This window comes from Acomys russatus, chromosome 3 (genome assembly GCF_903995435.1).
Source record: "Acomys russatus chromosome 3, mAcoRus1.1, whole genome shotgun sequence".
In the NCBI taxonomy this organism is placed as follows: Eukaryota; Metazoa; Chordata; class Mammalia; order Rodentia; family Muridae; genus Acomys; species Acomys russatus.
In genome coordinates this window covers 1,264,824-1,291,297 of record NC_067139.1, presented here as the reverse complement: position 1 = coordinate 1,291,297, position 26,474 = coordinate 1,264,824, and the positions used below count along the sequence as shown (strand labels likewise).

Here is a 26,474-nt window from a genome sequence, read left to right as displayed (position 1 = left end):
CAGAACCTTTGAACTTTTGGAGACATGCCAGAAGCTAGTCTGCCTTAGTGTCTGGTTTCAAGGACTTCTCAGTCAATTAATAAGAAAGAGAGAGAAAAGGAAGAAATACATTGTATTCTCAATTTTTACTAACATAAACTTCATCAATGCATTTTTGGATTTTTTATAGTGTTACTGTACTTCTTCTTTCTTATCTGTAACTTGTGTATTCACAACTGGAGATTCTAAAAATACATTGGTGGCTCATGAGCATGAAAATTCTAATTTTAACATTTTACATGCAAATTATGTTAAAGTATACATATATGCATAATGATGTTGGAAAATTAGGGAAAAATCAAATGAGAAGCAGGTTTCTTACAGTGTGTGTGTGTGTGTGTGTGTGTGTGTGTGTGTGTGTGTGCGCGTGCACGAGTGCGCATGTGTGTATGGTTACTGTCAAGGTTATTAAGGACGACCCAAACTGTAATGCTATAAAATATGTCAATTCCAGATTTCGTTGAGAACATTAGAGTGTTTTTAATATTTTCACCTCATCTGAAAAGGACATAGCTATCTTACATAGAGGTCTTTTTTTTTAAATTTTTCTGAGGCATTTTATCTAGAGACAGGCATCATGAATCTACTTTAATAATTTAATTTTTGTAACCATCTCCTCATTAGTCAATCATATCAGCAGTCATGGAATCATGCTATATGAGTTTAATAACAAGACAAATAAAGCAAGAGTAATAATTCTTTTCTATTTATCATATGTCTGTAGGTATTAGGTTCTGTGTCTCAAACCAGACTTATAAGGGGGATTTCTTTCTAATTCCTTATTCATGCATCTAGGTCAGTTTTTCTAAACCTGTGGGTCACTACCTCCTTATGAGTCAAATAAGCCTTTAACAAAGGTCACCTAGGACCATCAGAAAATACAGATACTTGCATTATGATTCATAACCATAGCAAAATTCTAGTCATGAAGTTTAATTTCATGACTGGGGGTCACTACAACACAAGGAATGATACTAAAGGGCCACAGCATTAGGAGGGTTGGGAACCACTCTTCTAGATAATCAATCAGTCAACCAATGTTCGTGAGCAGCCACCTGGTTCAAGTAAGAGTGACTGGGTCACAAAGAGGCTCACAAATGCATAGTCAAAAACCTTTCAGGCTGGTTAAAAAAAAAAAAAAAGCCCAACAAGGAACGAACCAGAATGTGTCTGTTACATTACAGTATCTAGCACCCAGATGTGCAGGATGGGTATGGACCGGGGAAGACTGACCCCGGCCAGCTCTCGTACTATTGATATTTTAGAAAGGATAAGAGTTAGTCACATTAGAAGTAGAAGTTTGGGACTGGAGAGATGGTTCAGTGAGATGGTTGTTTGTCTAGAGGTCCTGGGTTCAATTCTCAGCATTCTCATTACAGCTCACAACTGTCTATAACTGTGGTCCCATGGGATAGGATGCCCTCTTCTGGTATGTAGGCATACATGCAGAGAAAACTCCTATATACATTAAATTAATTAATTAATAATTTTAGGAAGAGAAGAGTAAAAGTTCCCTGCTATGGTTTAGATATATTGTTTGTGTGTGTCCCTGGGAGGTTGGCTTGGTGGTGTGGCAGACAGTGAGCCTGATGCAAAGCCATCAGCTCACCTGGACAATGGATCTAAGCGATTCAGATGTTGGCTTTGCTCTCACTCAAGGGTGGATATAGTGGAAGACCACCTATCCTTGGGATCTCTTCCTTTTGCATAAACCCCATTGCAATGCTATCTACCAGGACGTCTCTCGGCGGCAATGCCCACACTGGTGTCATGCTCTCACACCTCCAGAACCATGAGTTAGGTAAGTTGTCTTTGTGCACTCTCCAGCCTCAGATTTCCCCTTGTAGAATAAAACAAACAAACAAAAACAAAACAGAACAAAAGCAGGCAAATACATCACCCTTTATTAGACAGCTGCTTTGCTTATTTTATACGACACAGTCTACGTTATACTCCAGATTACATTAGTTACTTGACAGGAGATATAATTGAGACCATTGTCCATATAAAAAGCAATAAGAAACTAAAGAGGATGACTTGAAAAGTCATTCTATTCCTCAGATAGAAAATAGTGATTTAATTCTTTTTATATTAGTAAGGGGTGGGAGCTCTCAGAAGTCCTGGAGAGGATAGGAAATGTAAGGGAAACACAGGGTTTTGACTGACCTAGTGAGAGAGGTACTTATGATGAGCCTTGGTGCCTTCTGCAAGAAGTAGTTACAATCACCGAAGGGCAGGAGGCAGGCAGGAGACAATAGGGTCTTTAAAAAAAAAAAAGAAAAACAACCCATGCATGTTTCTTTCTTGTGGCATGGTTAATATGCCTACATGTGTACATTTTACTGTTGTTAATCTAAAACAATAAGAATTTATTAATATACAGTTCCAAGTTTAAAATTGTTTTTATCAAAGCATGCCAGGGTCATGCTTCCTCCACAGGCTGTAGAAGAGAATCATATCTTTATGTTTGACATTTCCTGGCTTGTGGTAGCAAAAATAAACACCTTTTCAGGACCTTATTCCTGTTTGCGTCTATGTCCACTCCCATGGGAACACAAGTCACTGGGTGTGAGGTCCACGTGGAATTTATAATAATTTAGTGATGATTTAGGTCCTGCAGTTAATCAGCACTTGCAGGGACCTATTTCCAAATAAACTTACATTTTGGGGGGCCCAGTGGATACGAATCTAGAGATCACTGTTTAATCCATACAGAATGTGATAGACTTAGATAAAGTTTAGAAGGACCTCAGAACATTACAGGGAAATCTCCAAGAAGAGGGAGTGAGTGCATGGATGCATGGGCGAAGGGAGTTTGGGATAGATTTCAGAAAGCAAAAGCTTGAGAAAATGTACAAAGGAGTCCAGACTGTAATAGAAAATCCTAACTCTTGGGAAATTTGCATTTTTTTTTGAAATTTGCATTTTGAATATCTGTATTTTTTTAATCATTTAAGACCTAGTTCAAATGTTACCCTTTCCCCTGCAATGACTACCAAAGGAGTCAAAGCGATCTCATCTTTTAAACAGTTTCAGAGGCAATTATGACTATGATCATTCTTTCCTCAGTTTGAGGATGAGACTGTGAAAGTTTGGGTAGGGTAAGTGATTTGCTAGTAAATATGGTTGATTCTGACAACCCTGTATACTCCTGAATACTACACATCGCATGTCATCTTCCTACTCCTACAAAAAAAAATTCTCTTCTTTTTTTTTGAGCCCCCATAACATGTAATCTGTAATTCTCTTTTGATTTTTGTGAATTTCTAACTAGTTTGCTTTTACAAAGTGTTTTTATATTCGTGGCTTGAAGATTGGATTCTAACACAGCAGTATGGTAGGATAAAATGTAAAAGCAGGGCATAGAATTTAATCTCTTTGTCTTTATTATTTACAGAATGATATACCAAGCTAACAAAGCCAAAATAATTACTTGGGGGAGATAAAGAAATGGTTGCCGGGAGGACTTTAATTTTTTCTATGATGTTGAAATTGTTTTTCTAGAAGAATGTGCTCATGCGTTACTTGTGTTTAATATTAATGAGGAAAGAAATCCCATACTCTCCCTGGGTATATTGCTAGGTAATTACCAGGAATTCTGTGCTGCTTGCTGTTGCACATGTGCCTGTGAAAGAGGACTTCAATTACCAGTTCTGTCTTCTTTCCACTGCATTTTGATGATTAATGAGATGGGGTCCAAAAATGAAGGAAATTCCAATCTGTAGGTAAAATATGGAAACTGGAGCAGGTTTTCTCTGAAGTGCTGTTGAGGGGGAGAGGAGGTGGAACACTTCTTTTACTGTGTGAGCTGAGCTATGCACTGTAGTAGACGTGAGCATGCTTTTGTTTTGATCCCAACTGTGGGATGGGAAACAGACTTGTGAGAGAACAGGTGATGTTTATCCACTAGAAGATGAACCACCTCAGGTGGGTTCGTGGTTTTTGCCAGCTGAAAAACATATTAGTACAGACTCTGAGAGAAGACATATATATATGAGCCCAAAAGAGGAGGTGGGGCTTTTGGGGTCTTTGGTATTGTTTGGCTGTTCGTCATTCCACTTCAAGATGCTCCTAGACAGACAACACTTCAGAGATCCAGGTTCCGGCTGCTGCTCCAGGATCCAGGAGCAACTTTGGTGGAATTGCTGGTCTGCTGAAATCCTGCCATCTACACCAGGGGAATCACTCCCAGGAACTGAGTCCCAAAAGGTCTACTTCTCCTGTTCCCATTAAGCTCTTTTTCTCTCCTGTCTAGGGTAGGTGGGTTGGAGGGGAGGTATAAGCTTTAAAGAACCCCAAATAAAGTAGGTTTGGAAAAGGTCAAAGCAAACTGCACACTGGTTGTTCACCAGCAAACCTCAGCCTAATGGAGTCAGTGGTGTCCCCTTCCCAGGTCGAGATAATCAAGAATGTTTCTAGACATTGCCAGACCTCCCTGGAGGATTCAGCTTCCCCCTTCCATTGAAAATCACTAGTGTAGGGAACGCCAGAGGACAGGCTGAAGCACTGTAACTCCACAAGTTAACTACAGTGAAAGGTAAAGGAATAATTAACACACTAGCAATTTTCTCTTATTCAGCATGACCACTGCTGTACATTTTTGGAGGAAATAAGATTTTATTGCTTTTAATCTTTCAATCTCACACCTTTACATTGCTTAATAGGATGGTTCCTTCCCACCCCCAACTAGATTGGCCTCCCCACCTCACAAAGCTCTATCAATTTTGATTCTGGAGGATGGCTTAGAGCTATGGCATAGGGAAAAGAGAAGGCTGATTTTATCTGTTGTCTTTAGGATCAGTGTGGTGGGACACAAGGCCACTCTAATAGACACTTGCCTTCTGATCCTGTAATAATTAGGACTATTATTTACAACAGAAACCCAAACATACTAACTTGAGCCAAAGAGAGCATCATCACCCTAGGCTCCATCTGTGAGTGGGGCCTCCATGGAGTATACTTACCAGCCACCAAAGCACCTAGACAAGAAAATACTTAGAGTTAGCAAGGCTGCATTTCAAAAAGCCCCATCAGTCATCATGTCCTTGTGGTGAAAACATTCAAAATCCTCTTTTCCATTTTTGTAATCATCCATAGTAACTCAGAGCACCGTAGCACAATAATTAATGTACTAAAAGATCAGATAGTACCTCATAAACACTTATAATCATCATATGTGAATTTAAATTATCAAAAATAAGGTGCAGAGATGTGATTAGTAGATAAATGCACTTGCCTTGCAAGCTTGAAGACTGGAGTTCCCATCACGAGCCAGAGTACCCACATAGATTTCCAGTTACAGCTGTGTGTGCCACTGGAATTGGAAGGCAAAGGCAGGCAGATCACAAGAACTTGCTGGCCAGTCAGCCTAGTGGAAACTAAGCTTCCGGTTCAGTGAAAGACCTTGTCTCAAGGCCACAAAGTTGGAGAATATAGAGGAATTTACATGAGGTCTTACTGTAGCTTTCTTGTGGGCACACAAAGATGCAACCACCCCCATATTTCATGTGTATGTACCACACCCACCCAATATATCATAACAAAGCTAAAAGACCTTATCAATGATATTACATTTATAATTTGTTCAAAGAGGAAGTGCTTAATGCATAAATTATATGGGCCTGGAGGATGAAGACAGAAAAGTGGAATGAATTTAGTAAAGGCCTATTATTAAGTACATACCATTGGCCAGTGAGAGGCAAGAGTAGCCAGCTGACCAGGCATTGGCCAGTGAGAGGCGAGAGTAGCTGGCTGACCGGGCAACACGGGAGCCAGAGAAGGTTTACAGGTGCTAGGAAGTGAGTCTGTTGAAACAGGTTGGGAGCTGCACACACTGTGTACAAATGTACAGTGGGCTAGCCAGCTAGGGGAAAGAGCCCTTGAATTGAGACAAAGCCAATGTAAGCTCACAAAAGATTAGCATGCCCAACTTTCTTACTAGGAATGAAGAGTACTACTGTATAGCCAAGAAACTCCACAACATCTCTGAGTGAAAGAAAATGTCATTCACTAGTCAAATATTTAATATAGCCTTGTTGGGAAGAGAAACAAAGAAATCCAGAAAACTCTCAAGTCCATCTTCAGGCTCCTGAGGTAAGATTAAAGTTTAAGTTAACGCCAAGGATATGCACATCTCAGCTGTCCCAGGCAAGGTGTGGTCCTTCCCACCACTGGCCCATCCTTGTCTGTGCTTCAGACTCATCCTGGAAGGTGGTCTGACAAATTGTTAGAACTGTGTGCAACCTGTCTCTTGGACACACGTTCCCCCCTCTGGCTGGTGCTCTTTCCTTCCCCAAGCATAAGATTCCCGGGGAAATTTCCATTCTACAGTGTCCTTTATTTCACCAGTCTGAGAGTTAGGCTGAGGAAGACAAGTGTTTGTTTGTAATATCTTTGTTTCTTACAGACTGGATACATGGGGTTTCAGGTTTTACAATGATGTTACCCAGGAAAGCCAAGTGCCTCAGGAAAGGGCTATGAATGGGTCTAGAAAATGTCTATTTTTGGTGCCAGTTTCATTCAAAAATTGTGTGGTTCTCTAGACAGAAAAACAGAAATAAAGAAACCCAAATTAACATGTAAGCCATGCTTAGCAGGGTAGATCAGCCAATTGCGTTTTCACCTTTGAGCCTTTTCCTCACTAACCTGAGCTTGTTCATTGAACACATACACATAGTGTCAAACTAAGTTCATGTTTACCAATTCAGCTATTTGTACCTGCACTCAAATAAAACACCTGTCGTAAGATTTTTGTTGCTGAGATAAAACACCAAGACTAAAAGAAATGTAAGGAGGAAGTGGTTTATTTTATTTTATGGCTCTTAGGTCAAACTGTATTGCAAAAGAATTTAGGGCAGGCACTCCAACAGAGCAGGAACCCAGAAGCAGGAACTCATGAAGAGAAGGTGGAGGAATGCTGCTTCTGGCTTGCTGTTCTTGAATTGCTAAGCCTGCTTTCTGTGGCACGCAGGACCACCGGCCCAGACAGGGCACTACCCACAATGGGCTGGGCCCTCCCACATCAATCACTAATTAAGAGAATGCTCCATAGGCTTGCCCACACAGGCCAATCTGGTGGAGGCATTTTCTCAGTGGAAGTTCCCTCATCCAAAATGAATCTAGCTTGTGTCAAATTAACATAAAAGTGGCCAGTACAGCATGTTGTAATTAAGATTGAAGAAAACAAACAACTCAGAGAGATAATAAGATCAGGGCTCAAACTATGGTACCAGCCAAGGACAATACAGACCATAAACTTCAAACCCCTACCCAGATCTAGCCAATGGACAGACATTCTCCACAGCCGAGTAGAGAGTGGGATATGACTTTCACACGTGCTCTGGAGCCTCATATTTGACCATGTCCCCTGAATGGGGAGACCTGGTGGCACTCAGAGGAAGGACAGCAGGTTACCAAGAAGAGACTTGATACCCTATGAGCATATAAAGGGGGAGGAAGTCCCCCTCAGGCACAGTCTGAGGGGAGTAAGGGGAAAATGGGAAGGAGGGAAGAATGAGAGGATACAAGGGATGGGATAATCATTGAGATGTAACAAGAATAAATTAATTTAAAAAAATAAAAGAAAAAAAAAGATCAGGGCTCAACCTTTTCCTTTCCAAGATCTCAGAATCCTCTTAATTGGCATAGATCCCTACAGGGAACACATGTGACAATTAGAACTCTGCCCTAATTATCAGAGACTCTGAGGAATACTTGGTCTTGGAAATATCTTCTTTTCTGATTTGCAGCATACGTCGTAATCCCTGGACAAGGCAATGAAGAGACTTGGGTATGGAGGAAAAGGGATGTTTCCTTAATTCATTATAAACAAAGTACAGCTGGAAGGACACAAACAAGCAGGCTATGTCACATCTCATTGGGTGATTGAGTTTGCCTCCGTCATATACTTGATAGTGCCTTTAAAAGCTCAGTGATCATGATTTCTAGATCCAAGTCTCTGTGAATAATGGCCTCATGGTATATCCGTAGAAGCTGCAGACATCCCACCTCTCAAAACTAGAGATTCTTAGATTCTTTACTTTATGTGTGTGGGCTCTCTAGGGAAGGAGGGAGGGAGAAGGAGAGGGAGGGAGGGGGAGAGAGGGAGAGAGAGATGGGGGGAAGGAGGGAGGGGAGGGAGGGGGAGAGAGAGTGCTCACAAGCAAGCTAACCTAGCTATTAGATGTAAGTGACTACCATAGTAACAACCAAGCCAATGGGGAATTAATCTCCGTGTTGACAAGGAGTCATTGTGTCTAATGAAGAATGCAGTAGATATTGGGGCTGAGGGAGAGAGATCAAAAGAGATTCACCTCTAGAGGATGGGTGGGTGGACAGAGCCGAGGAGCTTTATGTCACAGGAATACAGAAATGTCATCATTTCTTATGTTTCATAAGGGATGAGTTAAAGGGTGTGCCGGATGGCTTTATGTCAATTTGACATAAGCTAAAGCCCTTTTTATAAAAGGGAACCTCAATTGAGAGAATGACACCACAAGATTGCTCTGTGGCCAACACAGTGGTACAGTTTCTTGATTGATGACTGATGTAGGCAGTGCCACCTCTGGGCTGGTGCTACAGGGTACTGCACTAAAGCAGGCTGACTAGCCAAGGAAGCAGCACTCATCCAGGGCCTCTCCTTCAGTTTCAGTCTCCAGGTTCCCACCTTGAGTTCCTGCACTGACTTTCCTGGATGGTGCTACAAGCTGTGAGATGGAACAAAGCCTTTCCTCCCCACATAACTTTCGGCCATTGTGTTTTATCACATCAACAGAAACCCTAACTGAGGCAAAGGGGGAGTAAGAGAAGAAAATTAAAAGGCTACTTTGCATGGCAGAAAAGATAACTTTTCTGTTTCCTCAAAAGGAAAGGTTAATTTACTTAGGAACAGTACATGAAAGTTTTGAAGATGGCTTTTTGGGACTGCCTATCATTGCCTATCGGCTACATCTAAGCAGGGGGTCTAGGTCCTCTCCAAGCATGGTGCCTGGTTACTGCATCAGTCTCTGGAGGTCCCCCTGAGCCCAGATTTGTTGGTTCTGTGTTTCCCTTGTGGAACTCCTGTCCTCTTCAGGTCCTTCTATTCCGGAACTCTTCCATAAGTCTCCCTGAGCTCTGTTGCAAAGTTTGGCTGCAAGTCTCGGCATCTGCTTCAATGCCCTGCTGGGCGGATCCTGGTCCCTTTCTTCAATAACTTCCGGAGTCTGTTCTATTTGCCCTTCTGAATGAGCATTGAGCATCCTCCTAGGATCCTCCTTGTTACTTAGCTTCTTTATGTCTATGTATTGTAGTGTGGTTATCCTATATTATATGGCTAATATCTGCTTATAAGTGAGTGTATAACAAGCATACTTTTTCTTTTAAATTCTTTTTTATTTACTTCTTTTTTTACATATACATTTATATTATTACACATATATAAAATAAACTACATACAGAAAGAAGAACCACAGAATATTCAGGAATTATATTCATGTTACTTTCATAGTGTTTTGGCTGTTTATATTTGGCAACCTTGAAGAAAACATTTTCCTATCTCAGTGAGTCTAAAATTCTGAATGTAACTCAATACCTATCGTATCTCATCTCTATCAACCTAAAAACATCTTAAACCCTAAACGAGTAAGCTTAATTGCGAAACTAAACTATTTGGTCTTCAGTCTCATCAGAGACTTGAGAAGGAGTCAAATTAATTACTTGAGTAAACAGGAAGTACAGGTTAGCAGTAACAAGGGTATCTTTCTGAGTCTGGGTTACCTCACTCAGGATGATCATTTCTAGTTTCACCCATTTGCCTGAAATTTTCAAGATTTCTTTGTTTTTAATAGCTGAATAGTATTCCATTGTGTAAATATACCACAATATCTTCATCCATTCTTCGGTTGAGGGTCATCTAGGTTGTTTCCAGATTCTGGCTATTATGAATAAAGCTGCTATGAAGATCGTTGAGCAAATGTCCTTGTTGTATGGTGGAACGTCTTTCAGGTATATGCCCTAGCTCTTCAAGATCCTTTTCCTTAGGAGCTAAAATGAGCTCAAAAGAACATATATTATTGCCCTTGTGACATTACACCCACCTCAAGTTCTCTCCTTTGATAACTTTTTTGTTCATGAAAACAAAAGGGCTGTCCGCTCACAATAACAAAGGCACTCATAGGGAATTTGGTTTCATTTTTCAAAATGCACAAATATTTTCTTCCAATCTACTTACTCATGTATGAAAGAACAGTGTTTTTTCTCTTGCTGTTTATAGCTAATAATCAAAGTTAATTGATTTAGAACAGCTGGCATTTTTGCCAAGCTTCTAAAGGCAACTCACATGCAATACACTTAATCACCTGGCAGTCACCTCAGCTCAGTCCTAAGTGGTACATGCACATCACATCCCCTTCTCTAAGGCTCCAGGATCATTGCAGAAGAGTGGGTGGAAAGAGCCTGAAGTGATGAATGATGACAAAGAAAATGTCTTTCAGACACAACAGGGCAGCTGCACATATGAACTCACAGCGACTGTGACAGTGTGCACATGCCCTGTGCAAGTCCCAGCAAGACCAAATCCAGCTCAGAGGAGGGAAGGAAATATGAAGTCCCACCCCTAGCCAAGAATCTATTGACAGTGATGGCTGCAGGCTGATGGATGGTTAGGTTTGTTTAAGAGTCTGCCTCTGGTAAGCCAACGAGGTGGAGAGGGCAGTACTGCAAGGGAAGAGGTTGGGTTGCATCCTTAGAGTCCATTTCCTTGGATGAGATAAGCCCTTAAGAATCTGAGGGTTAAAAGTTCTCTGGCTCATAGGGTTCACCTCACATCTCCATGCCAAATTGCATGATCCCATTCTTTACCACTCAGTGACCTTCCTTTAACTACTGACACTCTGGGCCTGGAAACTGGCTTTTCATGGTAATTAACCCAATCTTATAGTGGGGGATTTAAGTTCTATTTTTGAAACTTGAGATCTCTGGCTGCCAGAGAGAAGATTCTCCTCCAGGGAACACTTAGAAACCTTTAGACTGTATATGTGCATCCCGAACCTGAACTTCAAATAATTCAATCAAGAAGATTCCTCGTGCTCGCTTCGGCAGCACATATACTAAAATTGGAACGATACAGAGAAGATTAGCATGGCCCCTGCGCAAGGATGACACGCAAATTCGTGAAGCGTTCCATATTTTTAAATCTATCTGGTGCTATCTCAGAAAAATGGGAATAGGGCTTCCTCAAGACCCAGCTATTCCACTCCTTGGAATATACCCAGAAGATGCTCCAGCACACAACAAGAAAATTTGCTCAACCATGTTCATAGCAGCCTTATTCATAATAGCCAGAACATGGAAACAGCCTAAGTGTCCCTCAGTAGAAGAGTGGATAAAGAAACTGTGGTACATATACACTATGGAATACTACTCAGCTATTAAAAACAAGGAATTCCCGAAATTTGTGGATAAATGGATTGAGCTAGAAATGATCATAATGAGTGAGTTAACCCAGAAGCAGAAAGAATCAAATGGTATATACTCACTTATATCTGCATACTAGTCCAAGGGGCATGTCCCACCAAAGCCTCCACTTACCAGGAAACTGGGACAGAGGGGAAGGCATCCTATTGGGACTCTAAATGAGAGACGCATGGGAGAACAGCAAAATAAAAGGATCCAGAGGGTCCTAGAAACCTACAAGTAGAACATTATGATAGGCAGATTTGGGCCCAGGGGTCCCGCTCAAACTAAGGCACCAGCCAAGGACAATACAGGAGGTAAACTTTAAACCCCTTCCCAGATCTAGCCAATGGTCAGAATATTCTCCACAGTTGAGTGGAGAGTGTGATACGACTTTCTCACGTACTCTGGTGCCTCATATTTGACCATGTCCCCTGGAGGGGGAGACCTGGTGGCACTCAGAGGATGGACAGCAAGTAGCCAAGAAGAGACTTGATACCCTATGAGAATATATAGGGGGAGGTAATCCCCCTCAGGAACAGTCATAGGGGAGGGGAATAATGGGAAAATGGGGGGGGGAGGAATGGGATACAAGGGATGGGATAAACATTGAGATGTAACAAGAATAAATTAATTTTAAAAAAAAAAAAAAAAGAAGATTCCTCATAGGCATGCTTGGGTTTTAGTTGATTCCAGGTGCTTCGTCGAAGTTGGCAAGCAAGATTAGCCATGGTACTGCCCTTGAAGGGCATGTTCCCAGTTATTTAACTGCTTTTAATGGACCTAGTGTTCTAACAGTTCTACTACCTTAACGTGTCATCAGCAAGGAACAAAGGCTTTATTTTGAGGAACATTTAAGTTTCAAACCCAAATATGATTTTTCATGTTACTTCTGTTTCTATACCGCCGTAGTTTGTTAGATGAGCCTTTCTTTCCTTTTGTTCAAATTAACTTTCTTTTTTTAGTGTATGAATGTATAACATTCAGGACAAGATTAAGTTGTAAGACAATTGATATTTTTTTTTCTCTAATGGAATTTTAATAAGGGTTGCAGGGGATATTCCTAGTCTTTTGAGAGTGCACTATTGCCTTCGGGAAAAGACACTATCCAAGAGTCGCCACCCTCCTGTCTGGTCCTCTCCTGCTGCCTTCTGGTTTGACTGTCCAAATATAGTTGCTTGACCTTAAGTAGACTCTAGTCACCCAAAGGTTGAGGCTAAGAACCACTGGGAAGCTGGGTGTGTACCAGGAGGCCTGGTGTCTCAGAGAGCGGATGGCCCAGAGGAAACAGGCCGGCCTGGTAGCCAGGCTAACGGGATTACTGCAAGGTCACTGCAGGCCTTTTTGGAGTTGGGAGGAGTGGATCTAGCTGACAACATGGGAAAATGAATTCCCAGAGAAGCCAGGAGTGCCTAGCAGCCTGGCAAAAGGGATCCCAGTAGGAGCTAGGCAGGCTGGGTGGCTCAGGAGAGAGGAGGTCCACAGGAGGCAAGAAACATTTTGGGTGGAAGGAGTAGACCTACATGGAAGTCTAGGGAAAGGTAGGCCTTGGAAGGGCCACAGGACATGGGAAGACTTGGTGGTGCGGAGAAGGGGAGTGCCACAGGAGGCAGGTGGACATAATAGCTTAGGCAGATGGAGCTCACCCTGTCCCCACCACCACCAAGAGAAGAATTTTCACTTTAGCAAACCCTCTGGATATTCTCTTACATGTATTAATGTGCAAGGACTAGAACACTATAGTTGCAGGTTTGGGAGTTTCCTGAAATGATAGGCAAACAACTTTATGATTCATAGATGAACACGTTATCCCATGTCAATACACATATTCTGAACTCCCAAATGCCCTAGAAAATAAACAGAAGCCTCAAACCTTGAAAGACTCAGCACTGCTTCCTCACGCACCTGGGACTAGATGACTCAGCTTATGAGAGAATGACGAGGCAATTTTTGGCTTATTTCTGGCTCCGTGTGTGGTGATATTTTCGGAATTTATTTTAGCATTACACTAACATGATGTTGTACGTCACTGGAACTTTTGATGTGCTCCCACTGTCTAATGACACAAATCTTGGAGCCTTGGTATCAGGAATAATATGGGATGAGTTGGTCCTTCGTCGCATTTTCAACATCATGTGCACAATCATCTCTCTTGTACTCCAGTTTCCAGCCAGGGTGATCCCTGGAGCATACTCTGCTACTTCTTGGCTGTTTGTCTTTAGACAAATGATTAAATCATCCTGAGCCTTAATTTCATCTGTAATGACACAGCACCTACTTCAGAGAGGTTTATGTGCATTGAATGAGTCACAATGAACTTGGAACACAACACAAAGGTTTTTTCACATAGTAAATAACTCATAGAATTTAGAAGACATTGTATGTCCCCTGAAGCAGGTTTTCCCCTTTCTTGGTAAGTTGCAAACCCACCCGTTGTCTTTTTGCTGTCTGCTTTCCTGTATGGTGCAGGCTCTTCTGAATACCAGCAACATTTTATCTTTATCTACACATAATGCTTAGCCACTGTTTATGTTGTAAATTTCTGGGGCCCTGTTTTGTATTCTTTGCCCCTGTGAGCAGAGTTGTTATTTGAGTATCCCATACACACAGCAAAAAAGTTACCTTGGTTTTAATGCCCTGCGCAATAGAGGATTGAGTGTGGGGTGTTTTGTTTTGTTCTGACTTGGGTTTATGACATTCAGGAATCCACTGCACCAAACAAGGTGCTCTGTAACATTAAACAAAAATAACAAATGATAGTCTTCCACACAGGTTACTGTGTGTGACAGCAGGCACTGATAGTCTTCAATACAGGTGACTCTGTAATATTAAACAGAATAACAAATGATAGTCCTCCGTCTGTACGGAGGTTACTGTATGTGTGACAGCAGGCACTGAGCTCGATGTTCACTGTCACTGGCCCTTGAATTTAGAATTTCTTTCTTTCTTTCTTTTTCTTTCTTTCTTTTTCTTTCTTTCTTTCCTTTTCTTTCTTTCTTCCTTTCTTTCTTTCTTTCTTTCTTTCTTTCTTCTTCCTTTTCTTTCCTTTTCTTCCTTTCTTTCCTTCCTTCCTTTCTTTCTTTCTTTCTTTCTTTCTTTCTTTCTTTCATTGTTCTTTGTCTGGCTTTAAAAAGGTCTCTAAGCCAGGTTGTCTTTGAACTCCCTTTACAGATGAGGATGGCTTTGAACTTCTGATCCTCCTGCCTCCATTACCTTCCCACTACTCGAATTAAAAGCATACATCACCATCTCCAGTTTACACAGTGCCTGTGCTTGAACCCAGGGCTAAATCCCCAGCCCATATACGTGGGTTCACTTGTACCTTGGCCTTACTTAAGAAAAGAAAACAACGGCTAAAGGTGTCTGGGGTGCCATAGTTCTCAGTGCACAGCCCAGAGGGGTGGGGCTTTGAACAGTGGCATTGGCCTTCCTTTGTTCTTTTCACTCTGATTTTCAACTCTCAGAAGTGTGTTTTAAATGTTTCCTTCTAAGGGGAGGTGCTTAATGAAATGGAAAAGTCACTCTCCCTGAAAATACCTTCCTTACAGAAGTTGGAACCTGATTCAAATGTACAAAACCCCCAAAATAATGTGTAGAGAAAGAGTTTTGTAGAATACCAGCCACTTTTAGAAGTGTCAGGTCTCTCACATGGTCACCAAGACAAAAAGAAGACATTTTCTCTATAATTATTCATCTTTTTTTTCTGCAATGAGGAAACATCAGAGCTATTGACATTGAGGGTGGATGAATGGGAGAGAGAGAAACAGACACACAGAGAGAAAGAGACAGAGAGGCGCTGGGAGAGAGATTCTTGCTTCGCACAGGAAATTATAAATGGATAAGAGCCACCATAGGATAGTGGGGGTAGAGTGGCTGAGAGCTGTGCCTAAGGGCTCCACTTGGAATGGAACTAAGCTTTTAGGAGAGGCTGAAGCAACCGCACTGAAACTGATAGATAGAGCGCTCTATCTGAGAGCTGAGCAGCTGATATGCTAACACCACTTTTGCTTGAGGTATATGGCATTTTAATGCCACTACATTGTATTTAAGAGCAAGGTGTGGTGATCGATATGAATCTTATTGGTATTTAAGCCTTTGTTTTTGTTACCCATAAAAAAGGAAGGCCAGGATTGGTCAAGGGCCTGAATATATGCAAGATTTTCTCTCCTGAAATATCAAGTAACTCCAAATGCAAATTTCTGCCTTTGTTTTAAGGAACCAATGTGGTGGTTTAAGTGAGAAATGTTCCCCAGTAGGCTCAGGCATGGGGACACATGATCCCCACTGAGGGCACTCTTTGGAGAGTTTTAAGAGACAGGACTTTGCTGAAGAATACCCAACCTCAGCCTGTTCTGAGTTCACTGTCTCTGCTTCATGCTTGCAGTTAATGGTGCACTCTCTCAGCTCCCTGCCTGCTGCCAGCTGCCATGCTGCCCTGCTTCTATGCACTCTGAACTTCTGGAACCATAAAAGCCCAAATAAGCTGCTTCTCCTATAAGTTTCCCTGGTCATGGCATTTTATCACAGCTACTAAAAAGAAGTCACAAAGAACCTGATCATGTTGTTGTGTAGGAATGTGAAAGATTTTGGAGGTTTGGCCTAGGAAAGAATTTGGATGTTGAAAGCAGAGCTTCAAGTGCTATTTTAGTAGGAACCTGGAAGACAGTCGTGCTGAGGGCAACGTGGACAGTGTAGGCCTAGCTCAAGAGATTTCAGAAAGGAACAATCTGAGCATCTTAGCTAGAGGCCATAGGGTAAGGGCTGCCTCTGCCCTCACCCTAATATCATACCTAAAACTAAATGTAAATGAAATAGACTTAGGAAATTTCAAGACTGCATAATGTTGAGTGTGTGGCATGTTTGTTGTTGATAATGTTTATCATTTCTCATTTAAACCAACACAATTTAGTTTCTCAAAATAAAAGCATAAGCTTTGCATTTGGATATATTTGGGGTCTCAGAAAGAAAAAAAAAAGCACATGTCTATAAAACCCTTCAAACATTAACAAAAGAACAGAAGGAAATACAAAATGTTCAGATTGGAGAGAAATTGAGGGCAGGTGAGCTTGGTGTTTCAGGCAAGGCTTGTGCTGGAAGAGGGGCTGTAACTGTTGAAATAATGGTTGCCATTAAGAAGAGGCCTTGTTGGTGCTGGACACATGATTCAAGGTGGTTTTATTATTGCTTTCTAGTGACCCTGTAGGTGCTGAGTTAGATGGAGCCTTCACCTCTTGGCAGTACTCACATACATGAGCAGTGTCTGTTTCTCCTTTCCATGGTGGGATTTGGTCTGATCTGAGCTTGCATGGGCCTTGTACATACTATCACTGTTGCCTTGAGTTAATGTGCATAGCTTCATTGTAGTCAGGAAGACACTGTTTTCTTATATTCATTCACCACCTCAGGCTCTTTCAGTATTTTCTCTCTCTTCCACACTGACCCATGAGCTATGGGAGGAGGAATTCAGTATAGATGCTTCATTTAGGATTGCACACTATGCAGATACCTTATTCTCAGTACCTTGGTTATTTGTGGATCTCTGTATTAATGACCATCTACTCAAATAGAAGCTTTTCTTATGAAGCTTGAGAAAGAAATTAATCTATAGGTATAACAGTAAGTTATTAGGAATGAGTTTAATAAAATGTTTATTTAGGAGAATAATAGTAATAAACTTTCCCCTAGGGTCTATGACCTGTCTAGCCACAGAGTCTTGGCCCAACAATGGTGCCACATATGGATTTTATCTTGTGGAGTAGGACTTAAATGCAGTCAGAAAACAGTTGGTTACTCCCATGACACTCATGCCATGATTGAACCAGTAGGCATATCTTGCCATATTAGTCATTATTGTATCTTTCAGGGCTCCCAGTTGGGTAACATTAAAAATTACTTTCCTACTCCAGTGAGCTAGATGGAAGCTATCCAGCATGGATGAAGCCTCCAGGACAGTACCAGCTTGATGTCTATGTGTTCTGTGACTCAGGTATGTGGAGCTTTAGCATTAAGATCTTAGCATCAAGTTCTGGAGGATGACCAATGGCATCACAATTGCTTGTAATGCTTGGGGTCCATGGGACCTCACTGGCCAACAACTTCAAAAAAGAGAACCCATTCCTGGAACTGGACATTTTTTAAATATTTTATTAATTTATTCATATTACATCTCAATGGTTATCCCATCCCTTGTATCCTCCCATTATCCCTCCCTCCCTCCCATTTCCCCCTTACTCCCCTCCCCTATGACTGTGACTGAGGGGGACCTCCTCCCCCTGTATATGCTCATAGGGTATCAAGTCTCTTCTCAGTAGCCTGCTATCCTTCCTCTGAGTGCCACCAGGCCTCCCCATCCAGGCAGCGTGGTCAAATATGGGGCACCAGAGTTCGTGCATTTTATTTGTCAGCCCAGAACATCATTGTTCTGTTATAGAATCGCTATATTTAAGTGTCCTCTTTCTCATAAAGAAGCTTCTACAGTAGTAAGTATGTTTCCATATTATTTTTAAAGATGCCTTTAGAATTAGGTACACCTGTATACCATCTCTACCCTGCCTTCTCATCTCTCACTCCAATTAACCCTTCCTACTCCACTGATATCCTTTAAGCTTTTATACCACCAATTTATATCTCCCTCATTTTACAATCTCACATCCACATGCATAAATAATTTCTTGGGCTCTGTGGGTATTCCAAAGGAAACCCACATGTATGTGTGTGTATATATATATATATATATGTGTGTGTGTGTGTGTGTGTGTGTGTGTGTGTGTGTGTGTGTGTATTCAAAGCCAACATTTACAAATGAAAGAAAACTTGCAGCCTCTGTCTTTCTGGGTTTGGGTTACCTCACTCAGAATGATTGTTTTCAGCTCCATCCATTGGCATTTCAACTGTATATTTTATTTTTCTTAATAGTTGAATAATAATACATTGTGCAGGTATATATGCATCTCCATTATATATTCACCATTTGATAGTCACTAGACTGTAAGTATATCCTTGCTATTGTGAATAGAACCCCAGTGGCCATGGATGATAAGGTATTTCTATAACAGGTTATATATCTTTTGGTTTAAGTCCAAAAGCGATATAGCTATATCAGGTGGTAGATGTTCTTTGAGGAACCTCCCCACTGATCCACGGTGGCTGCACCAGTTTGTACTCCAGCCAGCAATAAATAAGCCACAACTGGCCCATAAATCCAGGACTGGGAAAGGGGGAGACAGGAGCATCTCTGGGGCTTGCTAGTCAGGCAGCCTAGCCACTGCACATTCGTGCACATGTACACACACACACACACACACACACAGCTCGGGGTGATGGGGGAGAGAGAGAGATCGAGAGAGATCCAAGTCAATTAATGAGAGCTCTCCATAAGGTGAGAGTGATATAGGTGGACACTCAGTGTTGTCCTCAGACTGTGTACATAGGTTCCAACACTTTCTATGTACACAAATATGTATATGTCACAAATACACAAATTTCTCATGTTTTTTAAATTGCAAAAATAAAAGTTGTAATTTAAAAGTTGATAACAAAAGGTTCTCTTTGTGGACGGGCGTGGTGGCGCGTGCCTTTAATCCCAGCACTCGGGAGGCAGAGGCTGGTCGATCGCTGTGACTTTGAGGCCAGCCTGGTATACAAAGTGAGTCCAGGACAGCCGAGGCTACACAGAGAAACCCTGTCTCAAAAAAACAAAACAAAAAAAGAAAAGAAAAAAGTTCTCTTTGTATGTTTAACAAAAGGACATTTACTTTTTCAAGTAAAAACTGATGTTTTGTAATAAATTTTCTGTTTTGCTTTGAAAACTGTCTCACTGTATAGCGTAGGCTGATGTCTAACTTGTGACGTTTCTGCCTCAGCATTCCTAGTGCTAGGATTGTAGGTATTTGCCACCAAACCTAGCTACAGTGAGTTTTTAATTAAAAGTTTGATTAAAAAGTAAACTCAATGGCATTACAGGATAAATTGGTATAACCATCATCAGTTTACAAAACACACGTAAAGCTTTTCTTTGACAGCTGGAGATTCATTTGTTCTTCTCCTCTAGGTCTTACGTTTGCACTTTGCCAATAAATAACAGATTTATGTGTGCAGACATCTTATTCATCACTCTGCCACGCTTCTCTGCGACAAAATGATCATAAGCATTATTGCATTTTAATGTGAAACCCTTTAGCTGTCACAGCTATGTGATAATTACATGGGGCCGGTCTAGCCATTATGAGGTATTGTTTAATCTATATATTTAGATGTGTATTGCTGGGGGGAGGGGAAGCAATATCATAATGTATTCTTTGTCTTAGCCACAAAATTTTATTAATAAAATTATAATGACAAAAGAAAATCTGTTAAACAAAAACACTGACTGCAGGACATGGCTGTACATGCCTATAGTGCAGCGTTTGTGGGCAGTGGCAGGTGGAGTCCTAAACGTTTTGGACCAGCATACTGACGTGGAGATAAGAGAGCTATTTCCTAGTGTTGCAGGTCCCTGATCTTCTTAGAGGAGACTTCTGGGAGTAGATTTATATCTGGAGGAGGGGGCAGGGAGAAGATTTTTAATTCCTAACTTCCCAAAATGAATGTTCTGAGAAAATTAAGCTCAGGAGCCTGTTATCTGCGCTCTACTGGAACCAATGATGAATTTTTTTTCTTATTAATTTATTTTTTCACATTGCATTCTGGTTGTAGCCCCCTCCCTCCTCTCCTTCCAGTCCCACTCTTTCTCCTATCCCTCTACCCATTCTCCCTCCCTTATTCCTCAGAAAAGGGGAGCCCCCGCTACCCCCCCACATCAAATTGCAGCAGGACTGAGTTCATCCTCTAATCCTGTGGCCTGGCAAGGTAGTCCCACCAGGCAGAAGTGATCAAAAAGCAAGCAACAGAGTCCATGTCAGAGACAGCCTCCTCTAGTGGGCCCACATGAAGCCTGAGCTGACCATAGGCTACATCTGTGTAGAGGATCTAGGTCCAGTCCATGCATGGTCCTTTGTTGGTGCTTTAGACTCCAAAGGCTCCTATGAGGCCTGTTTAGTTAGCTCTGTTGGTCCTCTTGTGGAGCTCTTATCACCTTTATGTCCTTTTATACTTCCTTCCACTTTTCCACTAGACTCCATAAGCTCTGCCCAGTGTTTGACTGTAAGTCTCAGCATCTGTTTTGAACCACTGTTGGGTGGAGCCTCTCCTAGGACAGCTCTAATAGGCTCCGGACTGCAAGCATAGCAGAGTACAATGATTAATTCTTGAGTTTTCTCAGGCAGGCATTTAAGTAGGCTGGAATCAATGCTGATGTTTGTTGAAGTCTTTTAGTGTAACAGAGTAGGGATCATTTGTGCTACAGTTACAGGTCCTCTGCATCAAGGTTGAGGCCAAAAGAAGAACAGACACTTAGAGAAGTCGAACAGGAATTTGGTCAAACAGAGGGGTTTTGGTCACATCATTGGCAATTCGAACAAAGCCCATTGCATCATCAACAGGAATGCTGTGCCTTGTGCATGATGCAGTCTTGGTGCTGTTTACTTCATGTTCTGCATGGATCGCTAACTCTGAGTTGCATAGTATGCAGTCTGAATGACTACAGGCAATAGTGCTGTCATCAACAGCTGCTGCAACTGACTGAGACAACGCCAGTTACTTCTTCTCAGTTCCAAACTGATCAGTGGGCCAAGTCCCTCCTGCATGATTCCTACCTAAGACACATGACACACATGCCCGCTTACTGTAATAGAGGTATTTCAAATGCCCAAGACTGTTGGACACCTTGTTGTCCATAACACAGATTATAAGAGGGTCCATATACCAAGCACACCCCAACTGTCTCCTAGGGAGTGTTGGCTCACTCTTTCCAACCATTATGCTTGGTCTAACCTGCAGCATCTGTTTCTTAGAGACCTCAGCACTCTAAAGCTGGCGTTCCCTAGCACTTAAGGCTATGGCTCTCAGCAGACTACAAGAAGACAATACATCTTTTGGAACTACATAACAAATTATCCTCCCTTCCCCCTGGGGAACACATGATGTGATACTTCTAGTAAGTTTCTGTGGTGGGCACTTTTAAGGGGGCTTTATAAAGAATCTGCTACTTTACTTCAGTGGACTCTGAGAGCAGAGAGTTGATCTTTAGTGGAGCCAAGAGAAGTTCTCAAAATGCTAATGAACCAAGGGTTTGGTAGAGAGGAGCAAGAAACAGTGCAAAAGGAAGTGTTGGGAAAATAACAACCTCCACCATCACTTCTTTTTGGGGGTGGGGTCTTTTACTCCTCCTTCTTCCCACTGGGTGAGCCACATTTCCTCTCTCACCTCCTGACTTGAGCATAATGCGCTTTAACTCAGTTGATTAATAGGTACACTCAATTTTACAAATTCTGAAATTCATTAATCTTTGTATTGTCCTGTAATGACACAAGGGCTTTGCACTGCCCAGGCTCCCTTCTCCACCTCCCACAATTGGGCTTCCTTTGCTTCCTCTTTTCTGTACATTTCCAAGTCTGGTTGTTTATCATTAATTTTGTCAGTTTATTATTAAAATGAATAAAAGCCCTGACTAGCTCCTCTGCTTCCCATGACTCCTTAATCCAACTTACTTCTAGATTCACTATTCTCTGGCTGGAATAATTTTTAAATTATGCAGACTAGGAAATCTCTGCTTTTGTTATACCTGAGTCAGCCCTTACTCTTGAATTACAGGCTTGCTAAATACATAATTCTAGACTTGCTGTGGTGTTTTCCCTTTGAATACATTATCACATTATCTTCTCAAGTGCTTTGCTGCTGTGTAAAAACAAGCTTCTAATTGCCATTACATTTTAAGTAATCTTTCTTTTCCTTCAACGATGTTGCCGAGGTTGCCGTTCTGTTCTACTGGCTTGCTGTGCTGAGTTTATGTGCACGTTTACTTAACTTATTCTGGCTGGGACATACTGCATGGCCTCAGTCTTATGACTTACACTGTCATCTGGAAAGACCTAGAGTCTCATCTCTTGAACATTACCCATCCTCCATGTTCTACATTCTCATTCTTCCCCCCCCCCCCCCATGTTTTTTTAAACTATCTTTCTCTTTCTTTCTTTCTTTCTTTCTTTCTTTCTTTCTTTCTTTTTTTTTTTTTTAGATATTTATACCAAGTGCTGCACTCTATTTTTCTCCTACTCTTTTTCAATAGACAAATCTCTGGCATCCAGAATTTCAACCCATTCACTGGACAGATGTTTTGTGGGTCATATTCCTTTCTTCTTTATCAAATCTGCTTTTCTTTTTTCTCCAGACTCCTTTACCTCTCTTCCTATTTTCTCCTTTACCTCTCTGAATATTTTAAGGAGATGTTCTTACTATAAATGTTTCCTAGATTGTTTTATTAATTTTATTTCATGAGATCCAAAGTCTCCCACTTCTTTGGTGGCTTTATCTTACTATAAAGTCCATGGTTAGGTGTAATAATATTCTATGTCAGAAATATAGATAACCCTCAAGGTGAAAGCTATATCTACAAATTTCTACAATACCAGGATTTAAGAAATAACAAAGTCATAGTTTATGTCATATGTCAAGTTTTTTTACTGCAACTTTCCAGGCAGTCCTGATATTTTCTTGTAGCTGGCCATGGGCAAACATAAGATCTCTTATCCCAATCTTAACTGCTAATATTGTTTCAGCTCATGTATGACAGATAATGCAGGAATGATATCATTGTATGGATATATGTGGGTTACATAATGGCAAAGGAAGAGACCACAGCAACATCCCTGCCCCAGACAGAAAGCTCTGCATGACGGTGAAGTTGAGAGCTCGGGTGGGGAAGTGCTAGATCACATTGGCCAAGCTACCTCTCCAGACAGAGAGAAAGAAAGCCCTCCCCTTTGGGGATTCTCACAACACAATCAATGATGCCTTTGTAGTATTTCTCTGCACTGGTCTGTTTCTTAGCATGCTGGACCTTCAGCAGTTGGTCCCATCACAGGACCACAGAAGGGGCAACAACATCTACCAAGAAGTCCTTAAGGAAGCTCAAACAAAGCCTGATCTCCCATCCTGACAGCCTATCACACACAGCCTGAAAGGAACAATGCCCTAGCTCTTGTCTAACCCCCTTCAACTCCCCACCCCTGACCCCACCCCACTGGAGGCACTGCCACCTGTCCCTGCTTCTGAGTGACACAAAGGGGCCATGCTTTCTCTTTTTACTTGTTTTGTTGTGTTTTATTTGTTGACGCCTATGCCACTATGTGATCAAGGCTGACTTTGAACTTGCTGTGGTCTTCCTGTCTCTGTTTCCTGAGTGCTGGGTTTACAGATTTGTGCCACCATGCAAAACTGCCCTTTATAGTCTTTTTGTTAAATATTGATCTATTTTATTTTATATGTGAGTGCCTGAATGTGTGTGTGTGTGTGTGTGTGTGTGTGTGTGTGTGTGTGTGTGTGTGCATGTCTGGTGCCTGCTGGGGCCAGAATGGTCCACCAGCTCCCATAGAACTGGAGTTACAGGCCTTTATGAGCCTCCCAGTGTGAGTGCTTGGATTTCAACCTCTGTCTTCTACAAGAGCAACAAGTGCTTTTAACTGATGAGCCGTTTCTCCATCCCATCCTTTGTGTTTTTCAGTCTGTAAATAAAAATGTTGGGGTTGGATGATGATCTTTGTAACCCAGATGCAACTGGGTAGGACTTAAAGAAGATATAGAAGAAGAAGACAGATGTCTTTCCACAGTCAGATGAGAAGGGGAGATTAATAAGTTATCTGAGTGAGAAGAATGGAGGGGACACACTTGAATGGTAGCAGGAAGGAACAGAAATTGATTGAGAGGAAAGGTTGGGAGTTAGCATAGAGTAAAGAGCTAATGAATAGAGCAAAGTTATAGAGAGGGTGAGGCACCCATGTTTGACACTAAGTTATCTGCCACACACAGCTCATCTGTGTCTCCACTTAAAGTGATGCACTGACTCTCTCAGAAGAAAATTTTAATGCTCAGAACCATGACACTATATAACTTTCAAGTTGACTAAAAAAAAAAAAAAAAAATGGACGTAGGTGAATGTGATTTGAAGTCACCTGCTTCTCAGCCTTTGACTTTGTGGCACTGGCAACTCCCTCATCTACCTGGAATTAGACAATGTGGGGTCTGTGTGACCTTCACAAAAGGGTTATTGCAGCCTGCCATGCTGGCAGCACCAGACTTCGGTAGTCAGTGAATCTTTCATCTGGAGAAGTTTCATAGAAGTTGATATGTCTCTTGTCACTAACTGAAAGAAGTTATAGAATGGGTAAATGAAAAGGAAGGTTAAGATGGAATAAGGCTAGGATAATTGTGGACCTTAAGGCCTGGGCTGTTGGTGTTCTGTTCGGGAAGTTACATCCTATGTCAATGTGTTCCAGGATCTTCCCCACTTTTTATTCTAATTGATTTAGTGTTTCTGGTTTTATGTTGAGGTCTTTAATCCACTTGGACTTGAGTTTTGTGCATGGTGACAAATATGGGTTTACTTGCATTTTTCTACATGTATATACAAGTTAGACCAGTACCATTTGTTGAATATGCTATCCATTTTCCATTGAATAGATTTGGCTTCTTTGTCAAAAATCAAGTGACCATATGTGTGTGGATTCATTTCTGGGTCTTTGATTTGATTCCATTGATGAACCAGTCTATTGCTATACTAGTATCATGCTGTTTTAATTACTGTTGCTCTATAGTACAGCTTGAGATCAGGTATGGAGATTTCTCGGGAGGATCTTTTATTGTATAGGATTTTTTTTTTTTTTTTTTTTTTTTTTTTTTTTTTTGCTATTCCAGGTTTTTTGTTTTTCTCTATGAAGTTAAGAATTGTTCTTCCAATGTCTTTAAAAATTGTGTATGTATTTTGATAGGGATTGCATTGAATCTGTAAATTGCTTTTGGTAAGATGGCCCCATTTTTACTATGCTAATTCTCCCGATCCATGAACAAGGGAGAGTCTTCTATCTTATGATGTCATCTTCAATCTCTTTCTTCAGAGATTTGAAGTTTATTTTCAGACAAGTCCTTTACTTGCTTGGTTAGACCTCCTAAAATTACAACTAAGATCTGACAGTGACCAGGCAAAACTAGTTCTAAGGAAAGAGCTGGAAGTTTCAATGAAAGAGAGGGCTTGGCTAATGCCATGGTTTTAATGGGTCACTGGGAGAGGGAGAAGGGACAGGAAGAAGGCCTATAAGTGCTCCTTGTAAATCTGTAATTGCACCCAAATCACCTCTCCTCCAAAGTTGGTCAGTTTAGGGAACCACTGAGTACATGTTGGCATAAAAGCAATCAGAATATGATGCCTTGCTCTGTGCTGTGAAAGTGGTACCTAATGGTTAATTTGGCATACTGTTGATGCTTAGAAGATGTCCATGAAGTCACATTGGCTCCCACACTAGAGGACTATTTTCCCTCACAGTACACTTTGGCCATAGTTTGGCTACAGCTGTGTTGAACTTTAAGGGTTAGGCGCCAACGTGCCGGTACACGGGCCTACCTCTCTACACCGAGGGACAAGAGCAAGAAAAATGGTAAAAATCCATGATACCACTAAACTTCTTGCTTGAATGTAGATCTCACACTTAATTTTCTAAAGCCTATTATATATTTCAATGCTGAGTTCACAGTCCATATGTGGGAACATATTTCTGTCTCCACCAGCAGCATGAGCAAGACATGTGGCAGTGGACAGGGCTCTAAGGAGGAAGTAACGTTCTGGATGGGTCACCACATGTTCTATATATCACATCCAACTTACCTTTATTTTATTCATGTTTTAATACTCTATTGAAAATTTCATACACATGAGTTCTATATTTAAATCATTTACATTGTTCTTGCCCCCTTTCAACATCTTCTTTGTCTCTACCCCTTTCAAATTCATAACTGTTTCTCCTCTAATTATTATTGTTACAGATGTGTTGTTACATGTGTATGTAACAGTAATATATGTTACTTAATACATTAACATATTATACTAATTATATATTCTACTGAGCCCTTTTAGT

General features: G+C 41.2%; 1 protein-coding gene and 1 non-coding gene across 2 annotated transcripts in view; both read left to right on the top strand.

Annotated features, from left to right (window-relative positions):
- Positions 1 to 26,474, top strand: part of Hecw1 (HECT, C2 and WW domain containing E3 ubiquitin protein ligase 1) — a 335,971-nt gene that overhangs the window by 49,836 nt on the left and 259,661 nt on the right. The window lies entirely within an intron of this gene.
- LOC127187309 (U6 spliceosomal RNA) lies at positions 11,103 to 11,209 on the top strand. The gene has a single exon (XR_007830457.1). It is a non-coding gene; the product is annotated as a U6 spliceosomal RNA (small nuclear RNA).